At 40.5% G+C, this 10,476-nt stretch overlaps 1 protein-coding gene across 6 annotated transcripts in view; it reads right to left on the bottom strand.

Moving 5' to 3' along the window:
• Positions 1-10,476, bottom strand: part of ASB2 (ankyrin repeat and SOCS box containing 2) — a 97,404-nt gene that overhangs the window by 51,162 nt on the left and 35,766 nt on the right. The window lies entirely within an intron of this gene.

Raw genomic sequence — 10,476 nt, 5'->3', positions numbered from 1 at the left:
GAGAGAGAGAGAGAGAGAGAGAGAGAGAGGCTGGCGCTGGGCACTGGGACTTTGAATGAAAGCAGATGGCCACAGCTTGCTCTGGGCTGGACTCAGCTGTTCTCAGCTCTGGATTATTTTTGGCCTTCTGAGGAAGCACCAAGGGATTTGAATGACCATATAAGACAACAATGAGGTTCACACCCCCCCCCCTTTAAAAAAAAAACACAACCACACAGAAGGAAGATATGAAGTGACATGATATTCTCCACCTCCAAGGAAGATTTGAAAAAGTGGTTAGAGTGGTTAGCTGCAAGCTGAGGTCATGAAATTGTCCCAGGCTTATGGTGCCTTCAGGGCCAGGTCCCATCTAGGCTGAGAATTGCCTCCTCCAGGAAATCAGAGCACTCAAACCCTTTTCCTCTTCTGTTCTTTGACAAGTTTAATTCAACAAGCTTTTATTAAGCACCTGCTCTGTGCAGGAATCTGGGGGATATAGAGAGTTTGAAACCTTGTCCTCATGGTCTCTTCCTGAGTTTTCAAAGTCCAGAGGCAAGGATATATAATACAATTAGAAAGAATCCTGCCCTGAGGGTCAGGGGGCCTAATTCCAAATCCCAATTCTTCTGATAAACTAGGGGCTCTTAACTGGGGGGTCGATGAATTTGTTGTTATTACTGTGTTGTTTTTTAAAAATATTTTGACAACTGTATTTCAACATAATTTGTTTCCTTTGTAACTCCTATGTATTTTATTTCATGAACTGAAAAATGTTACTCTGATATTCAATCGTGGATTTTTCCAGACTGCCAAAGGGTTCTACGCCTTTTGGTGTAAAAGGGTTAAGAGCCCCTGGACTAAACAGATGTGTAAGCTTGGAGATAGTCACCTCATCTGCCTTACCCTTGGTTTCCTTATCTGTGTAATGAGAGGGTTAGAGGTTACGGTTAGATCTGACATTTTGTGAATCTATGAATGATGTCTGTGATTCCTTATCACATCCTCTACAGTAGCTGGTCCAAATCTTCTATTCCTTTCTCAAAGCCCCTATGCCAACTCCTTCCACCAGCCTCTCAGTAAAGGACCCCACATCATACCTAAATGAGAAAAATCTGAGTAAAAGTAGCTAACACTTCTATTTTTTGTGTCATTTTTCAGTTGTACTAGACTCTTCATGACCCCATTTGGGGTTTTCTTGATAAAGACGTGGTTTGTCATTCCTTTCTCTGACTCATTTCACAGATGAGGAATGGAGGCAAAAAGGATTAAGTGACTTGTCCAAGGTCATACAGCTAGTAAGTCTGAAGCCAGATTTGAACTCATAGTCTTCCTGACTCCAGGGATGGTGCTGTCTGCTGTGCCACCTAGCTGCCCAGTATTTATATAGTTCTTTATAATTATTACCTCATTTGATCCTCAGAATAATTCTGGGAGACACTATTATCCCCATTTTACAGATGAGAAAACTGAGGCAAATTAGAGGGTAAGTGATTTGCTCAGGGTCATACAGATAATAACCATCTCAAGTCACATCTGAACTCAGGTCTTCCTGATACAGGAGAGGCGCTCTATCTACTGGGCCACTTAGCTGCCATAAGTACCTGCTCTTCTCCCCTATTCTATATCTCAAAACCCTTTTACATCATATCCCATTATGTCCTTCTTTACTGCAGTCTGTGATGAATAGATAGTACTTTTCCTTGGTAGAGTCAACCCCTCTACCTGTGCCCTTGATCTGCTATATTCCTGTCTCCTCAGAGTCTGTCCCCTTTGGTCATCCTTTTTCTACTTCACTCAATTTCTAGCTCTCTTTATCTACTGAATCCTTTCCAGTTTCCTACAAACAGGTCAGTTCCCCTCTATCCTTAAAAACACACAAACAAAAAAACCTTACTTGACCCTACCATCCCCTCAAGATAGCATCCTATATATTTTTTTTTCCCTTTCACAGTCTAACTCCTAGAATAATCTGTCTACACTCATTGCATCCACTTCCTAACCTCGCCCTCATTTTTCAACTCCTATGATTTGGCTTCTAACACCACCATTCAGTGATTATCAACAATCTCTAAACTGGTCAGTCTGCGAGTTTTTCTCAGTCTTCATCCCTCTTGACCTCTCTGCAGCTTTAACACTGTTGACCAACATCCTAGGTTTTCTAGACACCCATGTGACCCATTCTCAGTCTCCTTTGCTGCACCATCATCTGTGTCCTGCCCACTAAATGTTGCTATCCAGGAGGGGTCTGTCTTAGGCCCTCTTCTCTCTGTACACCCTCTCTCTTTTAGTGGTCTTATCAATCACCAAGTGTTTATCAGCTTTCTACATAAGATCATCAACTCTACATATGTGTATTAGCTTCTTTCAGAATTCCAGTCCCCCATCACCAAATGCCTGTTGGACATCTCTATCTAGATGTCTCATGAACATTTCAACATGTCTGGAATGGAATTCATAATCTATGACCTCCTAAAACTGTCTCTCCTTTCAACTTCTCTTTTTCCATAATGGCTACCATTGGCATCCCAGTCACTCAGGTTAATAACCTTGACTCTTTTCCACCACCCTCCATATTGAAATCAGTTGCAAAGTCTGATCAATTCTACTTCCACAATATCTCTCACATCCATCCCCTTCTCCCTAATCACAAAGCCACTACCCTTGCTCAGGTCCTCATCACTCTTAGCCAGATTACTGAGATCACCTCCTAACTGGGCTCCCTACTTTCATGGTCTCTTTTTTACACAACTGCCAAAATAATATTCCTAAAACATGAATCAGATCACACCATGCCCCTGCTCAGGGATTTTTGATGTCTTCCTATGGTTTCTACCATAAAATACAAACTCTTCCACTTGCTATTTAAAGCCCTTCTTCACAAGATTGTGACTTGTCAGACAAATTTTGTACAACTTCCTTTCACATTCTACAGCCAAACCACACTGCTTTCTGGCTGTTCCCCTTCTTCCTCACCTCTACCTCTTTTAATTCTTAACCTTTTTCAAGACTCAACTCAAAGGGCACCTACTATGGGAAGCCTTTCCTGATTCCCTTAGATCAGAGGGGAACCTGCAACCCTGAGGCCACATGTGACCTTCTAGGTCCTCAAGTACAGCCCTGTGACTGAATCCAGAGGACCTAAAGGGCCATATGAAGCCTCAAGGCCACAAGTTCCCTAGCCCTGCCTTAGTTGTTAGAGCTTTTAGTCTCCTCAAGTCATCTTATATTTACTGGTTTGAGTATATAAGTCACCAGTGGAATGTTATCTTTACTCTTACCCAGTAGGAGCAGTTTTGTTTTTTAGTTTTGTCTTTGTATTTTCAGTATTTAGCACAGTGCTTTATACAAGGTAGGCGCTGAAAACATATTTGTTATTGTTACCATTATATATAATAGCTGGCTAGCATTTATTTGGGTAGTTAGGTTTCACAGTGGATAGAACATGAGCTTAGATTCAGGAAGAATCATTCAGCCTCAGACAATTACTAGCTGTGTGACCCTAGACAAGTCCTTTAACCCTGTGTGCCTCAGTTTCCCCATATGTAAAATGAGCTGAAGAAGAAAATGGCAAACCACTCCAGCACTTACCAAAAAAACTCCAAATGGGGTCACAAAGAGTCAGAAGTCACTGAACAACAATAAGCATTAATTACTGCCTTAAAAGGTGCTTTGCATATATTACCTCATTTTATCCTCACAATAATCTTGTGGGGGAGATACTATTATTGTTCATTTTACAGTTAGGAAAATGAGATCAACAGAGGTCTAGTGACTTGCCCAGGATCACAGACATACATTTCAGAAGAGAGATTTGAACTCAGGTCTTTTTGACTACATGTCCAGTACTCTACCCAGTAAGCCATTTTGTTGCTTGGAATTGACCCAGATTTAAGGTAGGGTGGGATATAGAGAATGGCACTTTTGTTCCTGAACTATTTTCATGTGATTTTTGAGTGGGTGAAAGTCATTTTACAATTTCCTCTGTTTTAACATTAATCACTATTTAAAGGAAGGTTGCAAATTACTGGGTTAGGTAGATGAGATAGGGGAGATAGAGAAAATATGGGGCAGCTGGGTGGCACGGTGAATAGAGTACCAGCCCTGGAATCAAGAGGATCTGAGTTCAAATGTGGCCTCAGACACTTGACACACTTACTAGATGTGTGACCTTAAGCAAGTCACTTAACCCCAATTGCCCTGCCTTCCCTCCTCTCCCTCTCTGCCCCTCCCCCCTTCAGCAAAAAAAGCAGAAAACCATTTTGTTTTGTTTTTTTAATTTTATCTCTGACCTCAGGTCCTGATCTAGGCCTGACCCTAATCCTCAAACACTGTCCTCTGCAGCTCTCCTATCCCCAATATAAGTAGAAGACTTTAAAAGAACAAAACTGATTATTAGCATAACCTCTGATAAGCCAATTTCCCTGTCTGGGCCACAGTTTCTTCCATTATAAAGTGAAAGTGAATGTGTTGGACCAGTGTTGGAGTCAGCTTGTACTGACTCTTGAGAGCTTATTATTAAATTTTGAGTGTGAGCCTTTACATCTTGGAAACTGGCAAATACTACAAATCTTGGCTTGATTTATTATTCTGTTGATTATCTAGACTTAAGAAAGTTATGAAGAAAATGTTAATATAATACAAATTAAACTTAAAGTGTGTTGTACTTTCTTTTTTCCCCAGAGTCAGTAGTTAAACATTCACCAACACATAGCTAGACTAAGGATATAAATAAATAAGACTTATTTTAGCTCTAAGTATATGCTCCTCTGAGAACTTCTGCTTTCATAGTCTAGTTTTGAGATCTTGTTCTATGATCCATTATACCACACTGTCTCTCCAGTTTTTGTAGACAATATTTAAATATGTCATTTATTTACAGAATGTTTCGACTGGAAGAGACTTATAAGATTGTCTAACCCAATTCCTTCATTTTACAGGTAAGGAAACTGAGTCCAAGGAAAGGAAAGTAACTGGCCTATAGTTATACAACTAGTAAGTGGCCAAGCTATGACTCAAACTTGAGTTTTCTAAGTCTTTCTCAAACAATGTTTCAGCTGCCTTCTCCCTTCACCCTTGTGGCCCCTTTCTCCCATTAATGATTTCATCCCAGAATCTCCATTTTGATGAAGAATTCAGACCAGTCATCCTTCACTCTCTGGAATTCACGACCATACCCCTATGGAGGTACTTCTCCTCTCCCATGATGCTCAGCTCCCTTTTATGTGTTGTCCTCCCCTCATTAGAAGGTAAGCTCCTTGAGGGCAGGGACTGTCTTTTTTTTCTTGCATGCTTATCCCCAGTATTTAGCATAGTACCTGGAACTCTGGAGTTGTAAGCTCTTAACCAATGCTTATGGAATTGACTTGACTTTCCACTCTCCAGACTCTAAGACTAACTGCTCTAGAGAGGAAATATGATATAGTGGATAAAGTTCTGAACTTAGAATTAGGATGAGCTGAGTTCACCACAAACATTTATTAGCTGAATGACCTAATTAATAGGCAAGTTACATAAATTATTTTCCCAATGTGACAACAAGTATTAAACGTCAACGCAGGAATGCAAACTAGGTCAAATGACCCTAAATCTAGTACTCTCTTTATTAGCCCATACTGATTCCCAGTGGTAAGTTCCCAAATTCTCCATAGTTTCTTTCCTAGGATCCATAAATACTCCTGTTGGCAAAGTACCTCAGTATAACAAGAACTCAGTGAGGAAGTCTTTGGGGAAAACAAGGACTCAAATTTTAAACACCTAGGTACCTGACTGAGAGTAGAATTTGCTCATTGAATGACATTTGTTGTTCAGTTGTTTCAGTCTTGTCCAACTTTTCATGATCCCATTTGGGGTTTTCTTGGCAAAGATACTGGAGTAGTTGACATTTCCTTCTACAGCTCATTTTTATAGATGAGGAAACTGAGGCAACAGGGTAAAGTGACTTGCCCAGGGTCACACAGCTAGTAAGTGTCACCGGCCAGATTTGAATTCAGGAAGATGATTCCAGGCCTGGTGCTCTATCTACTGTGCCACCTAGATGGGGCCAAAAATGGAATGAGATTCTTTATGAAATAATGAGCTTCCCCATCATTTGGAGGTAATCAAGTTCACTTGTCAAGAATATTATGTAGGAGACTGGTTAACAGGACAAAACAGAAAAATTATAAATGCTGGAGAAGATGTGGGGAAATTGGAATACTAATGCATTGCTAATGGATTTGTGAATTTGATCTAACCATTTTTGGAGAGTAATTTGGAACTATGCCCAAAGGGCTATCAAAATGTGTATCCCTATGACCCAGCAAGGGGTCTAGGTCTGTATCCCAAAGAGATCATAAAAATGGGAAAAGGACCCACATGTACAAAAATATTTATAGCAACTCTTTTTGTGGTGGCCAAGAATTGGAAATTGAGGTGATGCCCATTAATTGAGGAATGGCTGAATAAGTTGTGGTATATGAATGTAAGAGAATACTATTGAGCTATAAGAAATGATGAGCAGACAGACTTCAGAAAAACCTGGAAAGAATCACAGGGACTTACGCTGAGTGAGGTGAGCAGAACCAGGAGAACATTGTACACAGTAACAGCAACATTGTGTGATGACTAACTTTGATAGACTTAGCTCTTCTCAGCAACGCAAGGTTCTAAGACAACTCCAAAAGACTCATGACAGAAAATACTTTTCACATCCAGAGAAAGAACTAGGGACTCTGAATGATGACTGAAGCATACTATTTGCTCTCTCTTTTTGTTCTGTTTTGTTTTCTTTCTTCTTTCTCCTGGTTCATCTCATTGGTTCTAAGTTCTAATTCTTTACAACATGACTAATGTGAAAATATGCTTAATATAAATGTATATGTAGAACCTATATCTGACTGCTTGCCATCTTGAGAAGGGGAAGGGAAGGAAGGCAGGGGAAATTTAAAACTCAAAAGTTTGTGGAACTGAATGTTGAAAACTAAAAATAAATAAATAAATTACAAAAACAGAATATAGAAAATTCCTATTTAGGAACAGGTTATAAGAGATGACCTCTTGGGTTCCTTTTAGCTCTGGTAGTTTGTGATTTTCTACAGTTTAAACTATGCTCACTGCTGCAGAATGGTTTATAAATCTTTTTCAAAAACAAAACTACATATCATCTGCCCTATATGTTTGTTTATAATATTCTGGTACATTTTAAGTTGTTTGTTTGTTTGGTAGCATAAAATTAGGTTGGAGATATCATAGGGAAAAAATCAGCAACAGACATTTAAAAACTGAATTCTTGCTGCTGCTCCATTCTCAAAGTGGCCCATGATGTCAGAGAGGTGGTGCCCTGACGTGCAGGTGAATTGGATTTAAGTGAGGCAGGGCTGTGCAAAGAGCCTTGGGAGGAATGTAGTTATTGTCTTCAAACAAAAGACTAGTCATATAAACAAAACTTGTCTTGTGTGGCTCACATGCAAAAAGGATTAATTATATTCTGCTTGGCCTCAAAGGGCAGAACCAGGATCAATCCATGGAAGCTAGAAGAACGTGGCTTTCGGGTCAACAGGAGGAAAAAAAACTGTTCTCACAGTTCTAGTAACTTACAAGTGAAATAGGCTGATCTATGAGGTGACAACAATAGCAATAATAAGCATTTCTACTGTACTTTGGGGGCAGCTAGGTGGTATAGTGGATACAGTACTGAACCTGAGTTCAAATGTGGCCTCAGATACTTACTACCTATGTATCCCTGGGCAAGTCACTTATCCCTGTTGGCCTCAGTTTCCTGGAGCTGGAGAAAGGAATGGCAAATCATTCCACTATCTTTGCCAAGAAAACCCCAAATGGGGTTTCATGACCAAAATGACTAAAGAACAAAAGAAGCACTTCATGATTTACAAAGTGCTTTAAATGATCTGATCTTTGCTTTGTGAGGTGAGTGCCATTATTATTCCTATTTAACAGATAAGGAAAGTGTCACAGTGTAGTAAAGATCTGAGGGAATATTTGGACCCATATATTCCAGATCCCTAGTCCAAAGCTCCATCATCTACCATGTCACTGCCATCCTCCATGCATGATGAACTCTCCATCACTGAAAGTGTTCAGACACACAAGACAAACGGATGATCCTATTGGGAATATTGTAAAGATGAGGAAGGATCGGATCAGGTGTTTTCCTAGGTCTTTCCCCCTTCAAGATCCCATGATTCTATGCATTCACATCTATAGGACTCGATTTATAAGGAGATTACAATCCGTAGGACGATGTGCTGTGGTCGTGCTAACGTTAATAACTGAGCTTTTAAATACAATAAAGGTTTAAAGACCACAAGAACTTATTTATCCAGGGCCTAAGTGCATGCATGGTCCTCTTCCTCTGATCCCAGTCACGGATGCTGGAGAGCTGACTAAGAAAAACTGGGGAACTTTGCCAGGATGAGTGTTACATCATCTATGTACAGTGATGCTATTTACCCAGAGTGGGAGGGGGAAGTCCTTGAAACTACATTACAAAGTGTACACCTGCATTCCTGATACTGTTTTCACCAAATTACTTTGTAGCCTCTTAGGGCTGGTCCAATAAGGACATTCTCATGTTGGGGTGGTGTTTCCAAGCACAGAAGGAATGGGTGACTATCCCCTCAGAAAAATTGTTGACAAATGCAGATTAAGTCCTCCTATCAATGGGAAAACTTCATGGACCACAGTACTAGAACTGCAAGAGATGACCTCAAGGGCCATATGGAAAAACCTCCTCAGTTTATCAGTGAGGAAATTAAGGCCCAGAGAAGCTGTATAACTTGCCCAACATGAAACACATAGTCAGAGGCAGGATTTGAACCTAAGTTCAGAAGTGATAAGCAGGTAAGTGGTGCAGTGGATAGAATATCCCGGCCTGGAAGGCTCATCTTTCTGAGTTCAAATATGACCTCAGATGGTTACTAGCTGTGTGACCCTGGACAAGTCACTTAACCCTGTTTGCCTCAGTTTCCTCATCTGTAAAATGATCTGGAAAAGGAAATAACAAAACACTCTAGTATCTTTTCCAAGAAAACCCAAATGGGGTCACAAAGAGTCAGACATGACCGAAAAACAACTAAATAGTAACTCAGAAGTGACATTCTTTCTGCTGTGCTATAATGCCTCCATCCCAACCCCTGTGGTAGTCTGAACCTATAATCCAAATTGAAAAAAGATGAGTTGAAGAACAAGCTTTCTGATGTCCAGTCTTTTGATAAAGTTCATGCTGACTTTAGTTTCGTTTTATTCTGCTCCCTAGATCAGAGCATACACATAAAAGTCAGAAACAGAGACGGGAGAAAGGAGGGGTGAAGGGAGAGGGAAAATAGAAAGAAAGAGAGAGGGGGAGAAAGAGAGATGAAGGTGAAGGAAGAGAGGAGAGGAAGATGGAGAAAGAGAAAGAAAAAGAGGGAGGGGAAGGAAGAGGGAAAGGGAGAGAGAAAGAGAAAAAGCAGGAGAAAGAGAGAGGGAGAGAAAGATGGACAGAGGGAGGGAGAGAGGAGAGAGGGAAATAGAGAAAAGAGAGGGAGAAATAGAAGGGAGAGAGAGGGAGAACAAGAGAAAAAGAAAAAGAGAGGGGAAGGAAGAGGGAGAGAGAAAGAGGAGGAAGGAAGAAAGAGAAAGAAGGAAGAGAGAGAAAGAGAGAGGGAGAGAGAGAGAGAGAGAGAGAATATGTTTATATAGGAATTGAGATTAGACCTTAGATTTCACTGGTATAGAGCATTCTCCGGCGAGGAAACTCTTTCTGCCAATGCTGGTGATCACTTTGTCTTACATTTCTTGCCTAGAGCACTGAAAGGTTAAGTGAAAACTTGTTCAGTCACACAGGCAGTGTGGACCCAAAGGAGAATCTGATCCCAAGCTCTCCCCACTCTGCCATACCGCCTCTGCCATGATGTGCTTATGAAGACATACTTTAAATCTGCTACTAATCTCTAGAACATTTGAACTGGGAGGGACCTATAACATTGTCCTATCTAACTCTCTCCCAAGTCCTGTGACTCTAACCTGAGTCCTCAGGGTTTTCCAACTCTCCCAGCTCTCAGACTAACTGCTCTACAGAGATGCCATGATGGAGAGATGAACTTGGAGTTAGAATGAGTTGGGTTTAAATCCCACTGCTAACATCAACTATCTGCATGATCATGGGCAAATAATTTCACTTCCCTCAGTTTCCTTATCTGTAAAATAGGGATAACATAGATTGTTGTGAGGTTCAAATAAATAGTCTGGCATACATAGGGAGGACTAACAGGGAAAGAGCATGGAAGAGAACCCCAAGGAAGCTTCCTCCTCCACTCCCAGGCAGTGAATGAGAAGTAAGGACTTTATTTTAGGCCAAACCAAACCATTCAGGTTATGAGAAGACTAAAGTATACATGGTAACATCTTATTCAGTTTTTTATTTTTGTCAGGACATCAGAAAGAATTTATCAGGGGAGTAACCAAAAATGGCTTCAATCTCTCTAGAACTCCTATATATATATGTGGTTGAGTCTTCAT

This window comes from Petaurus breviceps, unplaced genomic scaffold (genome assembly GCF_028583685.1).
Source record: "Petaurus breviceps papuanus isolate PSGF00001 unplaced genomic scaffold, PetGlider_PUasm1.0 177, whole genome shotgun sequence".
In the NCBI taxonomy this organism is placed as follows: Eukaryota; Metazoa; Chordata; class Mammalia; order Diprotodontia; family Petauridae; genus Petaurus; species Petaurus breviceps.
Note: the sequence above shows the minus strand (reverse complement) of the source record. Positions and strands in the feature narration are given on the sequence as shown.